At 36.0% G+C, this 17,717-nt stretch overlaps 1 pseudogene; it reads right to left on the reverse strand.

The window, feature by feature from the left end:
- Positions 1-1,023: 1,023 nt before the first annotated feature.
- Positions 1,024-6,647, reverse strand: LOC149191061 (protein PLASTID MOVEMENT IMPAIRED 1-RELATED 1-like; annotated as a pseudogene).
- Positions 6,648-17,717: the final 11,070 nt, after the last annotated feature.

Consider the following 17,717-nt stretch of genomic DNA (forward strand, 5'->3'; position numbering starts at 1 on the left):
AATTAGTCCGAAATGTTGGTTATAAAATGATAACATGTTTTTTCCACAAATATTTTTGAAATTATAAATGGTCTCTGCAAAATCACATCAATGCAAAAACAACATAGCTAAAATTTCCATTGAGTATGACAAAGAGAATCAAGTGTATGTCATTAAATTTCATATTCATGGAAATATCATATAAATTTTGTTATTATTATTATTATTATTGATGATAATACAGGCGTCCAATCTGGACTCCTTTATGGATTTTAAGCATTCTAGGAATCTCAGAGTCTATCTTTACTGTAGCATTGAGTACTTGAAATTTACTGTAACATTGAGTACATTTTTTCATGGAATTAAATATGCTAGTGGATTTTTTTGGGATTCGCTTCTGATGGTATCTATATACTCCTATTACAGTTAACAAACAATAGATGAATTAGAATCTAAGTGAGAAAACCTTCACAGTGAGAAAAGGCCAATGATTATATGTTGAAATATTCTTTTGCAACCCGTTAGATGTATGTATATAGTGATTAACTCTTTTTGGCATATCAAATTTTATTATTTCGTAAATGCACTTGCATTTTATAAATGTCTTACAAACTAGCTAAATTTTATTATCTATTGTAAGTGTATTCAATGCCCATATGTCAACCACATTGGACACCCATGTTTTCAAATAACAGAAACCTCAAAGAGTCCAATGCTAAATTGTCTCTCCCTTCAGTTTAGCATGCTTCTTGTAGTAAAATACATGCAGTGAACTCCCTCTTAACATGGGAACATTACTGAACTCCATATGGCAATTTTCAAAAGCCAATCAACAGTCAAAAGTCCACTGGTTCCAAAGGTTACAACTGCGAAACCAACAATATCAAAAAATTCATCCCTGATAGGGGGTATGATTAATACATAAGAGATTGGCCCAGATTTTCAAGTCACTGCCAACCCCAGTTGACATTGTAGTCACAGCTGCAGAACCTATGAAACGGTAAAATATTAATCCATGTTTCCTCAAGCTGATATGTATACAGTCTATCGCAATTTATTTTTCTGACTGGGGAGTATAATGTTTGGATTTCTAATGTAAAAACTTAATGTGGCAAGCTCCTTCCATCTTCCACTGCAATGAACACGAGTGGAAATACTCCAGAGAGTGTCCCTGTGTTTAACTCTGGTCTTTGATGGTGGCTTTAATGTTGGCATTCGTTTTAGATTCAATAAAGATTGCTTTGGACTCTTGTCCATAGCATTTGCAATCAACCAACAAATACCCGAGAGTAGTTGTTTTGGAGTGCTCCAGCTCTTCAAATTAGTGCTTTCCTGCAACTCTAGACCTGCCACATGGACATCTGTGACATTGAACTGAGATGGTGCTTCTTTTCCATCCTTCATTTCTTCAGGGATTCTATCATGCACTATATCTGACAGTCTCCTTTCTATTACGAGATGTGGAGACTGTACAATTTGTTTTGCTTATACTAAAGCCATCATAGGAGCTCCCACCGGTTCATAGCTCCGAAAAGGATCATGTAACTGAACTCTCAAAATCACTGTCAAAGCATTTCCTATGAAACCCTGTTTCCCAATGCCAATATCAACCTTATCATCTTTGGTATGCCTTCTAATGATTGACTCTTAATGAACACCAGTGTGAGCGGCAAGGATCATAGAAATCCTTTCCTTTGTTCCCTCGTTATCCATTCGTGAATTTAGTTGGACCCACTCGTCTAAGGTAATGGCCATTTCCAACAAGCCATCAACATTATTCTTTCCATCCTTTGCATCTAATGATTGCAAACCTGTTGTTCCATGTTGTTATTCGTTGAAGTATTATTTTTAATCATTTTTTTCTATTTACAATTTTTCCTGTATATGAAATAATCAATTTTTATCTCGGTAAGCTAAGAAGTAAAGCAAGCTCAAATCTGAACTCTTACATGTTGCTTTACAACAGCTAGTCTATTGCACTACTGCATAGTTTGCAATTGCATTATCCGAGGGGAAGAGATCAGTAAAAGATACAACAGAAGACCAAGGTATTTGCAAGGGACCATTCGTGAAGGGATGGTTGGATTTTATTCTATTGTTAGATTAAGGCCTTGAGAGACTCTTTTTCTTCCGGTCCCGTAAATGGATTTTTCCTTCCATCATTGGCAAACCCCACAATTTTCTTTCCCCATAATGATAAGCCTATGATTATTTTGTTGTAGGATACTGTGGGTTGTGGAGACACTTTCATTGGCAGTCTTAATAAATGTCTTAAGGATTGTGATTTTCTTCTTTTGGCTTTAAACCAACCCAACCCAAGCAAAGAAGCATGGATGTTGTTAGAGTAAATTCAGCGCTAAAAGACTAGAAATGATAGATTGATGATTAGTTACTGACTTGTCTTCCCAAAAGGTCTACCTCTCTTCCACCCTTTTTCTTTTAGTTTTGGCATGAATAGGCTATCATTTCTAGTCCTCTAGAATGTTTCAAGCAATTTCTCCTTTAACTCCAGGTATAATATTTGTCTATTGAATAGATTAAAGTAACACTTCTCTTAATACAATTATTACTGAGGCTTTTCACTCTAATTGGAGGTTTGTCCTTGATAAAGATGCAATCACTTTAGGAGATTCAAACCTTCTAGAATACAAATATTGTATTATCTCTGTCATGAATTGAATGTTGTGTCTTAGCTTGCTAGTGTCCTTGTGTTAGTCAAGTTCTCATTTCAATAAGAAAGAATGCCGCACCTCCTCATTGTATTTACATTAAATTTATAGTTGTAAAGTTCATTGTTACATGACACAAGTAAAGAATTCCACACCTCATTTTATTTGCATTAAAGTTATAGTTGTAAAGTTCATGTGTTCAATCTATTCACATGACACAATTCTATAGCTAGATGGTCCATGAATAATATTTTGAGAGATTTTATGCAATTAATAGTGTGTAAGTCAAAACATCATGTTACATATTGCTTTGAAGAAAATACTAGTATTGGGAAACTCCAAACTTGTCATACACTAGGCCTAACAACAAAGTGAAGGTACAAAACTTCAAGTTATAGTTTATCCTTTATCAATTTATTAAATGAGCAAATGCGTTTCGAAATTTAAATGGACATCCTTCTCACATATCTACCAAAAATTAAATGTCACAAAAGATAAACTATCTAAAATGGTTGTGTCCATTCATGTTGGATCTTTCTTCACACATGAATTTTATGAGAATCCTCAAATTCAAGACTTCTCCTTTTCCTTGCAACTTATAATCATGCATCAATTCTATAAAGTGATGTTTTTAGTGTGGAATTTATTAGTGAACATTTGACAACATCGTGTTTTGGGAACTCTATTCAGTTCTAGAAGAAGTACTAGAGCAAAAACTTAGAGTATCAAGTTGAATGCAAGAAAACTGTATCAAGTTGGAGGAACATTGTTTTTCCTTGTACTAGTAGGATGCTTCTGAGTAACAAGATTCTTTTTTTACATAATTGAGCAGAGCCTCCATGTTTCACATAATTAAGCAAATTTAAATATTTTTGAATGGAGGGGGAATTTATTTCACAATTTTGTTTTCATTAGCAGGTAAAGCACATGTACATCAAAGAAAATAAGATGCAAAACATAGGTTAGGTTATGTTGTTTTATTTGCATTTGTCACCATTATGAACTCCAATAAGCTTCCATCCACAAATATAGTTGTTAGGGAGAATTAGTACATTTTTTGAGGATCATCCTTGTAATCTGATTTATGAGAAGTGGGATTCTCTGTTTACATATTTGAGTAGAGCCTCCCCAACAAGAGAGCCTAATTTGGATGTCTCTGGTTGGTGATGTAGCCTGGGTTCGAGCAGAGCCTCTCCAACAAGAGAACCTAATTTGGATGTCTCTGGTTGGTGATGTAGCTTGGGTTTGAGTGTCCTGATGGGGCTCAGAGTGAGTATCTCATGGGAAGATGCAACAATCAAAGTTTCGGGTTTTGGGTTTTCTTAATGAAGGAAGGAGGCTCCGACTTTGTAATTTCATTATTTCCAGAGACCAAAGTTGTTGGATTGCTTTGTGAAGATTTAACGAAATCATCCCCACGAATAACATTATTAATTTGTGACAGGATATTGAAGGCTAGGCTTTCCAACACCCTGGAGTAGCTTTCCAAAATTAAGTGGCCAATATCCTGCAACTTCATAATGCATCATCAAGATTAAGAGTTAGAAATTGTTTCCTATAAACTATATATAGTAGAGTCTTGTCTATAATTTTAAGTTTACTATAGGCATAGTAAGATTGTTCTATACATTTGGCGAGATTGTTCTCATACATTTGGCATTATAATGTCAATTTATTTGATTTAATTTAACTATGTATTTTATGTAGAAATATTTTATAAAATTTTAAATTTTAATAATATTATGATAGGATTTTTTTTGTAAATTTTAAATTTTTAACAAATCTTCTTAATTTCTAATATGAAAATTGTAAAGCTAAGATACTTATTTTCTTTGCAAACAAAACTGTAAACCTAAGATACTTATTCTCACATTATTAACCTCTTTCAGTGCCCTGCTATATTTTCAAGGCCATTCTGAAAGGCCTGAGATTGCTCTGTCAACACCCAATTAATTCCTCATGGTATTCTGAAACTCCTCCATACTAAATCCTCAGTTCTGAAGTGGTCATGTTCTCATAACATATTGTCTGGTTTGCTGTGTAATAAATGTGATCATTTCATCAGCCTCATTTCGATGCACCCTGGGAGGGAGTGCATGTGCATATATGCCCAGAAACTTAAACCTGAGATGATGTTGATTTTTTCTAATTTACCATCATCATAATACTGCCATACTTGAATACCTCTACTGCAATCATACCTCTACTTGATTTTTTCTGGCTTAACATCATCATGGCGCCCTGGCAGCTGAAGGTAAAGTGCATTATCATCAACAAAGAGTTGTAAACTCTGCATTCACTTCTGACTGTAACCGTGCAATGTCAGCAACGTTCATTCTAGCTATAATCGTTGAAACATTAACTGACTGTCAACGCATTACAGTGGAGAATTGTGCATGGAAGTTGGAAGTTGTACATATTCTGAGTGTTCTTTTCTGATTGTATAACTTCATTTACTAGGATAGCCATACTCCAGTATTTCTCATTCTGTTTTGCTACGTTGCTCATGTAGAGCATTTACATTTGCAAGCATACAACCTTTGCTTCATTTATGCAATACCCAACCTATAATTGTCATTTTTTCACCTCATCAGAACTAGAAAAATCCACTGTGTTTGACATAACCACTGTTCAACTCGCTTTCGCCTTTGATCTACCAATGCACCCAAAAATCCTCTGAAAATAGAGTGCCATCATTCACCATCATTTCCTTTTCTTGGCACAACAATTTATAATCTTGACCTGAGCTCAGAGAAAATGCTTCTATCTGATTGTATCTTGAGTCCCTCGATAGCTAGAGCTTCTATCTTCTCCATAGCTGACGGGACTAGTTCTTCAAGTGAAATAAATTCATCAACAGATAGATGGTCAAACCTATGATCTGATCTCGTGTCTCGACCTATTAACTGTCTGCATGTCAAAGCAACAAAGATAAGAAACATTGTTGAATAAGAAGAGCTTACTTGAATATATTTTAACAAGATGTGTTTCTCTGAATGTTGTACAAATATTTAGAGACAAAAATAAAAAAACAACAATAGCATTAATTTAACCCAGTTTTAGATATGTCAAGAACTTAAGCCCATACCTTGCTTCTAATGCTATTTGTTGAATAGTTTTCCCAGTGATGTTTTCAAGAGGCATCATTGCTTTAGCTTGCATAGTAAGTCTTTCAGCTCCAGGAGAAGCTAATCTATGCAAAATATCAATAACACTAGACCCCATTTCAGCAGACATTACAAGAGGCTTTGATACCTGCACGATCAATCTTCCCTTGCTTTTACTATTATCAAATTGAGAGGGCCGTCTAATCCACCTGAAGGACCTTTACGAGAATTTTTAAAAGCTTTTACATCCAAACCCCACTTTTGTATATGTGCTTCTGATTCTACCACCTATTGTGCTTGTCAACAACACCCCCCCCCCATTTATTAACGTTAGTAGTAAAATATTACTTTAGTAAATGGGGCTTTCAAAAAATGTATATACTCAAAAAATCAATCCTAGCATGTAGGTATTTCTTTTATTTTTTAGAATAAATCAAGATATCAAACAAAACCTATAAAACCATTAAAATGCTACTTTTTCTTATTTAGCATGAAATGCATCACAAACAATACCTTTCTAACCCACCATGATCTACGATGAAACAATCAAAAAAGAAAATCTATATTCAAAAAATGGTCATAATGTTAGAAAGTCCTTAAAAGCTTCTTTAAAAAGCTAAAGTCTTGCATTGCAACATCACTGTTTATAAAAGCCTTCTCTTAAGATGCTACCCTGAAGGATTGCAATCTACGAAATTGCGATGTTATAATAGCCTTCTCGCATCGCATTTCAATCATACGACACAAGCCTCAACCTAACATAAACCGATATTGTGAAATGCGATCTCGTCTTGGACCCACCTCTTAATCTTTCCACCAACACATGCGGAGGTCCATTATTCGTTAAAACGAATCTCAACAAGTGATGACGCTTGTTTCTCGCATCTCGCATTTCACACAAACTCAAAAAATGGTAAGTAAAATGAAAACAAATTATGCGATATAGCGATCTACGATATTGCTTTGAAAATCGCAAAATCACTATTATCGCAGTTTGAAGGCTCACCACCCTAGGAGATTGTTTCCCGATTTACGATGTGAATATTTATGGACATTCAAGTTAAAGGATAACGGATCATTAGTGGGCATTTATGAAGAAGTAACTGCATTTATGTGTGAAAGGCCATTTAGAGTGATTTGATATCTTCTTACGTGATTTCAAATAAAACACCTTTATCACCTTTACTGGTTTTCTTCATCAATTCATTCCTATGTTCAGTATCATTTTTATCCGATAAATTGTTCCTCTTGAAACTTTCAGGAAAAAGCCGCAGAACAGGACGCCAAAAGCAATGGTGAAGAAAGGGAAAGCAGTCACCTCTGAGAAGTCAGAAATGACTCCTCTGTTCACAGATACTACATGTAATAAGGAAGCAGGGACGTCTACATGGGAGGCTATGTATCAGTTACTAGAGGAAGAACAATGAAGGATTCTTTAGACAATGATTACAGTTGATGGGCGCGATTCCTTTGATCCTTCCATAACTGAGCTTGTGTGCTCATTTTTGCACCAAATAGCCGCACGACAAAAAATAATCCCTTATACCGACATGGTTAAGTGGATCATTGATGACGCTGATATATCTGATAGAGAATTCAAAACAGGAGGCCAGGAAGTTATAGGATCTTTCACTCCAAATAACCTAAGGCTTATGTACCACCTACCGGAGCCACAGGTTACCTACAACAGGCAATTTGTTGAGAAATTCGTCAAAGAAAATGGGGACCTGGTGAACTACACAAATAATTGGTCAAATAATGATGAAATAATTAAGAAAGACAAAAACGGTATGTACGCCACCGCATCTGTTTGTTCCCCTTTCTGTTTTTCTGCGGCTATGCGATGTAGACTATTTGGCAAACCCGACATTAAAAATTTCTCCTCAGAATGGTTAGCCTTAATAGATGCAGCCATTAATGCAACAATAATATAATGGGCACAAATCCTGTTTGATAATTTAGCTAAAGCAATTATAGAGTATAGAAGGAAAAGGAGTATTGCTTCGAGGGTTTACCCTCCAATTTTCATGAGTTCTTATGTAATGGACGCTATTTGTTTTGGTTCTAAATTCCCTCTTATGGGATGGAAGTGGACTATTCAAGATCCACTTCCTATTCACATCCACCACAAAGACATGTGGGAATCCAATTTTGAACCACATTTTTTCAAGATTTGTCACGGGGTTATGCTTCCTATCCATAAACGAATTTATAACCGAGATGCCCCCAGATTCTCCCAAGAAGCTGAGATAGACATCCTCCCAGTAGCCTGATGGTTCGGGGAAGAGACATTTACATATATTAGAGTATTTGGTAGCATCGCCTCTCCCCATGTTCTCCCTTTCTATGTCCCAGATAAATTAATGGCTAGAGAGATAGCCTATCAGACATGCAATGAAGGAGGGATGAGCAAAACATTGAAGGAGTCAAAGAAGGCCATTTGGCCTCAATTTCCTATGTCATGTGGAGTGTTTGCATTACATGACCTTGGACATGCGTTCAGGGAAGTAGATAATATGTTGTCTTTACGATTACCTAAGTTCCTTGGAAGACAATATGACCCATTCGGTATTGTCAAGGATTTTACCACTATGGTCAAAATAAAGATATTCAGCAATGAGAAGGACCCATTTGATGATGTTTTCTTACAGAAGAAGACCTTTAAAGAAGTGAATCATATGGCACAGATAATTTTGATCAAGAGGGTCTTGAAGCATTTTATAGCTACAGAGAAAAGAGATTATCAAAGGTCCCATTGGACCAATTGTTAATTGAACCAATAAGGGATCCCACTCCCAGTGTAAGCATAGATGGTGACTCTAAGGAAAAATCTAAAACTAATTTTGGAAAGGAATCCTGAGAGAAATCGTCCAAGGCATCCGAGAAGTCATCAGAAAATAGGAAAAGCAAGAGCAAGGAATCAATCCAGGATACAACCCAGTCTGCAGCAAAGATAGATGAACAGACTTCGACCATCAAGCAGACTGAGACCCATACTCCCTATATACAGATGATAAATCCTCGGGTAATTAATTTGGAAGAGGAGTGCAATAATTTCAACAAAAAACTCAACATAGAGGAACAAGCACCGGAGACGCAAATGAAACATCAGGAAACAACTCCCAAAATTATAATAAGGGGAGCTGCGAATACTCAAGAAATAGAACACATTCCTGTTACCCCTACCTCTGAGATTGTTTTGAGGATAGAAGAAATTCCCCCTCTTGATGTATTTTACAGCCCACAACACAAGGCCGTTGTTAAGAGATAGAGAAATAAAAGAAAATTGGAATCCACAACGGCTACCACTCCAGAAAATGAGCTGATGGATGTCCTCTGGAAAGGCTCATCCACCGACCCATTGGCCAACCTCACCAGGCTCTTGCAGTTCGCAGGTACATACGCTACAGAAACCATTGACAAAGCAACAGAGGTACAACTATTGCTTAAAGAAAAAGAAGACAAAATGTTGTCACTCAAACAACAGTTACAACAAGCCAAAACCAACCAACATGTAGAAATACAATTGGATAAGCTACAGCAGGAGTTCCAACAAATGCAATTAAAACATCAAAGTAGCTTGGCAGATAAGGAGGCACAGATACAGAGCATAACAGATCTACATAAGGACGACCCAAAGATTGATCAGTTTGTCACCGAAGCACTCGGCCTCAACTCCTAGCTCACACACCAAAAAGAATTGCTATGCCAAAAAATCTCGTAGTGGAACTCTCACTGTGAAATAAGCGACAAATTAACAAGCCAAGTTGTGGAAATGTGACTTGAATATGATGAAATTCTTAAAAAGGTTTCAGATTTCATAACTTGGAAAAATTCTGAAAATGGGAGAAGAGCCGACATGCCCAAACTGGATGAATCACATAAGGAGATCTTATTTGCAAGTTGGGGTTCTCGGCTCAAAGAGGTAGAACAGGCAATAGAGGATGCGGCAGCAGCGGCAAACAACGTCATTGAAAGTGTAAATGAAAATTTGCATAGTGCTAATCTTGTGGCAGAGACCACCCCTGGTTTCCTTCCGAATGCAAAACAACTTGAATTACAGTGGAAATAGGCAGCAGAAGAAAGAGCAGAAGCAATTAGGCAAGTGACCAGGTTAAACTGGGAGGCATATTGGCAATATCTGGTAAAACTGCATAGCCAGTGGATGACCCTGAGATGCCTAATTGTTTCTACCGAGAAAATGGTGCCAGCGCTCATCAATGTCGTGTTTACAGGACAACTGAAAGCCGAAGTCGGCCAACCTACACTCCTCAAGACCATGCTAGATATTTGCGATCTGAAAGATCGAATGCAGGATTAGTCATTATGCACATCTCTATTTTTGTTTTATTTTGCTTAAATTAAGGCAGGTCATTTAAACCTCCTCAACTGTTTTTGTAATAAACAATTTTTAGTTTCATAAGTTAGTATTTAAACCCCTCTCATGCATTTAGAGAGGGGTCCATAAATTTTATTAGAAACATTCTTCAGAACATGCACTGTTGTCCCTTTGAGGAAGTTATAGTGAAATTAATGGAACATGATTTATTTTCTACTTGAATTTGACATCTTCTACTGAAATTGCACTTCTGTACTCTTAGATGACGTTGGATGATTTGAAAGTAGATCAATATTGCTGGAGCACATGAGTAGAACGTATTATAATTAGTACTTTTATCTCTTAATTATTTTTACTTATGCGTCAAGCAATACATTATCTTCAAGTTATTTATGTATGAAAGTGTGAATTTTGATTGCCATTGTTGCACTATTGTATGATGATGATTTATAGTTTATGCTAAATACATGAATGATTTTTATGCGATATATCTCTCATATCATTTCAGCTAACTTTTTATACGAAACGATCATTGTTAAACAGATTCACTTCTTATCGTAATTGAATGATCTTTATTATCAATTGCTTTCAGACATCATTTTAGATCGCATATATCATGTTACTCCCGGGATAGTTATAGTTAGATAAATATTTTTGATTAGGACAAACTGCACATGATTATTAGTTAAATTAGATTAGTTTGAGGCTAAGTATTACTCCAAAAATCTCAAAACATCATCCCGTTAGCACAAGCATAAAAATAGATTGGGAAACTGGTCCCATCATCCCTAGTCGGAGCCACTATTCCAAACGGAAAAGGAGCTGTCCCAAGGTCTAGACTGGGTGGTTATCCCCCTTGTTGAGGCAACGATTTTCAAGCCTTCAACATATTTGGCACTAGAAGGAGGGCCATGACTATGAATGGAAAGTAAATCTAAATCTACAGGCCATTCTAAGAGTAAAACTCCCTCACCATCACCTCCAACTTCTTGTTCGCATTCCAAATCTCCTATTCCCAAGCGAAAAGTTGAAAAGAAAAATACAGAGCCCATTGCTGAAATCCTAAACAAGCTAGGCAGTTCTTCTTCTGAACCCCCTGAAGTACAATATCTGATCCACAAATTGTAGGGGATTTCAATATCTCAAGAAGAATCTGAGTTATCCCAAGGTAGTGTCACTTCTCAATATATCCCATCGCAACTTCTAACTAGAGCACAGAGTGAAAAACTTGGAATCCCACAATTTGAATTCCCTCTACCAAGTTGTAAAAGGGCTAATAAGACACCATCAAAATCTCACAACGAGGTTCTTTCATCATCGTCGTCCATTCCATCCATATCATTGCAAGGTCACACACCCGCTTCCCAACTCCAGATCATGATTCACACAGGTACAGGAGTTGCAACATCCTCTACCCAATCACCTTCAACCACTGGTTCACCCTCTTCTACTAATATCCTAATAATGGCACAGAATCTACCTCAACCAAGGCCATGGACCAACCTAGGAACTGTTAGAATGGCTGGACCTTTGTCCCAATTGCCAGCACATCCAGAAAAATGGTTACCTAAATTTAACACTGATAATGGCATGTTAATTGAAGAACATATAAATAATTTCATGTTGTCCATTAATTTGAATGGAGTTGCAGAAGAAGACACAGTTGTAAGATTATTCCCATATACTCTACAAGGAGCAGTAGGATCATGGTACTTTTCATTACCATCAACCTCTATTAATAGCTAGGATGCTTTTCAAGAGAAATTTTTAACTAAATTGGGAGATGATAGGTTTACAACAACTTTGATAAATGACCTCTCCAATTTGAAAGCTGAACCAAAAGAACCCATTAAGGACTTCAACTCACATTTCAATAAGTTATTGAATAAAATACCTACGGTGTCCAAGCCTAGCGATGAGGTCCAAAATGAATGGTACATTTCTACTCTACCTTCAAACACAACCATCTTCGTTGATAGAGTTGCCAAACCAACGTTAGAAGAAAATATGAAAGAAGCAATAGTTGTTGAAAAACGTATCTTGGCAGTAGAAAATAAAAAAATATTAGAGGAAAGAAAATCCAAGAAAGTAACCTTTAGAGATGATTCTAGGAAAAAACCACCAAAGGATCCTTTTGATCTGGAAGGGTTACAAAAAGTCCTCAAGACCATGTCTAACAAAATGGTTGACATAAAAAAACAAGTAGCAGAATCTTCTTCCAAGAAACCTTTTAGACCATATAAAAGGAATGCCCCAACCGATCCTAAACCTCCAAATGCTATATCGAACGCTGAATCAGATGGAGATGAGGAAGAAGCCTCAAGTGAAGAAAAAACTGACGATGAAGAAATAATGGAATTACAAGGAATGTGGGATTTTATCCTTCCAAATGAAGAGGATCAGGAAGCACTACCTGTTGCCACTAGAAGCAGAAATCATCTTGATCCACCTCAATCAAGTTCAAAATAGAAAACTTCAATGCCACCTCCCAGAGATAAAGTCGTAGGTAAGAAATCTTCACCGAAATCTACTCAAACAAACCCTACCCAATCAGATTCTTCACCTTCATCCAAAACTCTGATAATTCTCGACGAAATGGAATACAATATTATTGAGGATATGAAGAAAACTAGGGCAAACATCACCTTTCATGAGATTAGTAAATTAAAACATCAGCAGAATCTACTTTTGAAAGAACTCAAAGCAGTTCCCACTACCCCGCTTCCTGCCGCAGTAATATCACAGGCCGCTTAGGAAATGGGAAGACCCCCTATTATTTCTGCAAACAAAATTTATCCAACCGACATCGCTCTAATTGGTGGAAGATCTAAATCTCATACTCTGCCATTTCTCCTTACTTTTTAAGTCTTTGATAAAAAATTGCACAACTGTTTAGTTGATTATGGTGCTTCATCTAACATTTTGCCTAGAACAGTCTGCGCTAAGTTAAATGTCTAGCCTCAGAAATCTGCAGTACGAATAGTACAATTAGATCGGTCTCAAGTCGAAGTTGTCGGAGAACTTAATCAAGTAACCATTAGACTTTCATCAAACCCAAAATTTTGTCAAGTCATTGATATACTTGTAGCTGATATTCCTGAATTCTATGGCTTAATCCTCAGTAGGGACTGGTCAGAAAAGCTCCATGGTTACTTCACAACCGACTGGTCTCACATGTGGCTTCCCTATAACGGCAAGCCAAATCAGATAAGGGTTGATCGAGAGAAACATAAAAAATATATAGTGACAGAACTGGAAGGAGAAAATGAGCCGGTAGCATATAAAAATAATATAATAGGAAACTATTCTGTTGAGTCATTCCTAGGGAATTTCAATGCTCATACTTCACCTTAGAAAACTCTGTTGTACCTCAAATAAAAAATTATTCCCAAACAAACACCTCTAAATGTGTGAATTTTGTAGATAAACCTGTACATAAATCTTTATTTTGGAAATTGTTTTTTGATGGATGTAGATCCAATGTGGAGCAGGGGTAGGATGCATATTAGTTAGCCCAGAAGGGGAAAAGACTATGCTAGCATGTAGACTTGAATTTGATTGCACAAACAATATTGTTGAATATGAAGCATTGGTTCAAGGTTTGTACAAAGCAATTGGTCTTAATATCAAAGACCTCCAAGTGTTTGGAGATTCTGAAATTGTCGTTAGACAAGTAAGAAATACTATACACTGTATGTTAGGACATTTGAAACACTACCAATTGTTAGTCCAAGACCTGACCTCACATTTTACAACATTTAGTATTTTCTTTATCCTAAGACTCCAAAATGCTAGTGCCGATCTCCTAGTTAATGTGGCTTCCAAGCTTATTCCACCAGAAGATTACAACCCAGATCGATTCTCCATTGAATTAATTTTTAGGCCGTCTATTCCTGATAATATCACCAACTGGAGAGTCTTTAACAACGATCCCGATATCGTAAGCTTCCTCACTTCAGAAGGCTCTTATGATGACCAGATAGTTGATGAAGACCAACATGACAACCAACTGAAGCAAGAAACCAACAACAACGCTATACCAAAATCTGTAGTTAAATTGGAAGATTTATACGACCTCAAAGATAGATTCAAACGATCTACTAATTCAAAACTTCAGAGTTCAACTCTAAGGTATGAATTAATCAATCTTGGAACTAACACGAAACCACAAAACATCAATCTAGGTCTCAGACTCACATCGGAAGAAAAATTAGCTTTTATATGTTTGTTGAAACAATATAAGAATGTCTTTGCTTGGAATTACGACGATCTTAAAACCTATGACACTTCTATTATTCAACATACTATTCCTATGACCTCTAATGAAAAACCTGTTCAGCAGAAATTGAGGAAAATTCATCCTAATTTAGAAATACAGATTAAATCTGAGTTAAATAAACTATTAAAAGCCAAAATTGTTTTTCCTGTCAGGCATTCCAGGTGGGTCTCCAATCTCGTCCCAATCAGAAAGAAAAATGGTGATATTCGGATTTGTATAGACTTTCGCAATCTCAATAAAGCTTGCCAAAAGGACAATTTTCCATTTCCTCCTATGGAACATATATTGCAATCAGTTGCAGGCTCAGAACTAATGTCCTTTCTAGATGGTTTCTCAGGTTACAATCAAATCTTAGTCCATCCAGATGATCAACTGAAAACTACATTCATAAAAAAATGGGGCACTTACGCCTATCAAAAGATGTCGTTCTGACTAATTAATGCTGGTGCTACATTTCGAAGAGCCATGGACATTGCCTTCAAGGGTTTAGTAAATAGGTCAGTGGTAATCTACTTAGATGATATAACGATATATTCCAAAAAATGTAGTAATCATCTGAGAGATCTAAAACAAATCTTTGAATGTTGTCAAAAGTATGGGATTTCTCTTAACCCCAAGAAGTCTTTTTTCACATTAAGTGAAGGAAAACTCCTTGGATTTATTGTGTCCAAAACATGGATTCATATTGACCCAAATAGGATTAAAGAAATTTCTAAAATACAATTACCCCATAACAAAAAATCGATGCAATCTTTCCTTGGTCAAATAAATTTTGTCAAATGATTTGTCCCCGACTTCTTAAGAATTGTATTACCCCTTTAGGCCATGATAAAGAAAAATTCTCTATTTAAATGGGGTCATTTGGAACATGAAGCTTTTAACTTGATAAAACAAGCAATCATAAATGCCCCGTCTTTAGCAACGCCAAATTTTTCCAATCATTTCACTTTGTACACTTTCACTTCTGAGAAATCATACACAGCCATATTGACACAAGCAAATCAAGACAAAGCCGAAGCCCCGATTTCTTTCTTTAGCTCTAATTTACAAGGAGTTGAATTGAATTACTCAGATGTTGAAAAACAAGCTTATGTTGTTTTCAAATCAATAAAACACTTCAGACCTTTTCTTCTCAAAACCCACACCAAGGTGATAGTACCATTCCTAGCAGTAAGAAATCTTCTAGTACAAAAGGATGTGGGTGAAAAAAGAGCAAATTGGGTTATGGCTCTGCAAGAATATGACATTGAAATCAAACCAGAAAAAATTGTGAAAGGTCAAGGTTTTTGTAGGATGTTGGCAGGAGCATCGAATATGTTAGAATCACAGCATTTAGGTGACGAGGTACAAATCTATGAGGTAAGCCTTAACGACATTGAATCAACATATGCTGATATAATATTCTATTTAAAAAATGGATATGCACCTCCACATTTGAATTACACAAAGAAAAGAGCCTTGAGGTTGAAAGCTAAACAATATCAAATTGTCAACAATGTGTTGTTTAGAATGAATTATGATTCTGTTTTGCTTAGATGTCTCGAGAAATTTGAAGCAGAGAAAGTATTGCAGGAACTTCACGATGGACCGGATGGCGGACACTTTGCAGGAGATGCTACAACACATAAAATCCTACGTGCAGGCTATTACTGGCCAACCCTATTCAAAGATGCACACAATTATGTAAGGAAATGTAAGATATGTTAGACAGTTGCCGGAAGACAGAAGAAACCAACATTACCATTACAACCAATCAACATTGATCAGCCATTTGAACAGTGAGGATTGGACATAATAGGTGAGATCATTCCTCATTCTTCTAAGCAGCATAAATATATCCTTACAGCCACTGATTACTTCACCAAATGGGTTGAAGCAATTCCACTCAAGGTAGCCAACTCTGAGAACATTATTGAATTTATAGATCAATTTATCATCACTAGGTTTGGTTTACCTTCTGCCTTAATGTTTGATAATGCATCTTACTTTTCAGGCAATGCTATGACAGAGTTTTCTCTTAAAAGAGGTTTTAAACTTAAATATTCTGCTAATTATTATCCACAAGGAAATGGGTTAGCCGAATCCACAAATAAGAACCTTATCAGGATTATTAAACGAACTGTTGATCAAAGTCAAAAGAACTGGCATAAATCTTTAGTGTCTATGGGTAGATCGAATAACTCAGAAAACTTCCATCGGCACTTCTCCTTTTAATCTGGTTTATGGGAAAGAAGTTGTCTTACCAACAAACATAGCTATTCCCTCGTTTTCCTTAGTTCAATTCATCGAAGAAACTCCTTCCTCGTCTATGCAACTTAGACAATTACAAATCCTTAAACTTGAAGAGGAACGAGAAAAGGCTAGAATTACCCATGCACATCATCAACAGTTATTCAAAACATTCTTTGATTCAAATTCCGTATCTTCAAAAAATTTCCAACTCGGAGACTTAGTGTTAAAATGGGATAAAGCCCACAAAGAGAAAGGAAAGCATACTAAGTTCCAACGAATGTGGCTTGGCCCATTCCAGATTGTCGAGCTAATAGGCCCATCAACTTTTCTGTTACAAGATTTAGTAGGTAAGAGAGAACCTCTACTTGTTAATGGGCAGGTCCTAAAGAAATATTTTCCATAGAAGATGATCTCTTCTGATCACTGTATAATATACTCTTTAGTTAATTTTCTTTTGAAATAATAATACAAGTTGAAAACATTTACGTTTGGTTTTACTGAAGGATAGTTTCTCTTTTTAATTTTGTTTTTTGCTTGTATAAGTAGAAATGGTTATGAAAATTAATCTTCATTCATGAAATAAATAGTTGAGTGCTACAGCTCCAAAACTGCCTGTTTTTCTGTTAAATTATCCAATCTTTGATAAAACTTAACTTTAGAAAGAAATTTTCTTTACATCAGTCAGGAAAAGTATCAATAACAAAGCAAATTTTCTCTGCGGAAAAACATCTTTAAACTCTACGATTGTCGTCCAGAAACTCTTAAGGAGCCAATGATTCCCCCCACTTAAGTAGCTTTCAATTTTAGAGTGTAATTCTAAAATATACTTTAAACTTAAAGGATAAGAGGTCTCATCAAGAGTCGACTTACCATGATCATAAGATTATAACCAAATGACATTACCAATACTGAATATCAAAACAGGGTAATGGATTGAGATTGTATTAATCAAAAGACAAGGGGTCTCATCAAGAGCCAGCTTGTTCAATCAAGTTACAAATCAAGTGAATGGCATTGTCAATTTTGGCCACCAAACCAAGACATTTTCCTTTAAGAAATAAAAGAAGAATGAATTACTTCAATAAAATAAAGAAAGCATCAAGTATACTGAA

This window comes from Pinus tabuliformis, chromosome 3_1, assembly GCF_031772625.1.
Source record: "Pinus tabuliformis cultivar Carrire ecotype Pingquan chromosome 3_1, CPIR1, whole genome shotgun sequence".
Classification (NCBI taxonomy): domain Eukaryota; kingdom Viridiplantae; phylum Streptophyta; class Pinopsida; order Pinales; family Pinaceae; genus Pinus; species Pinus tabuliformis.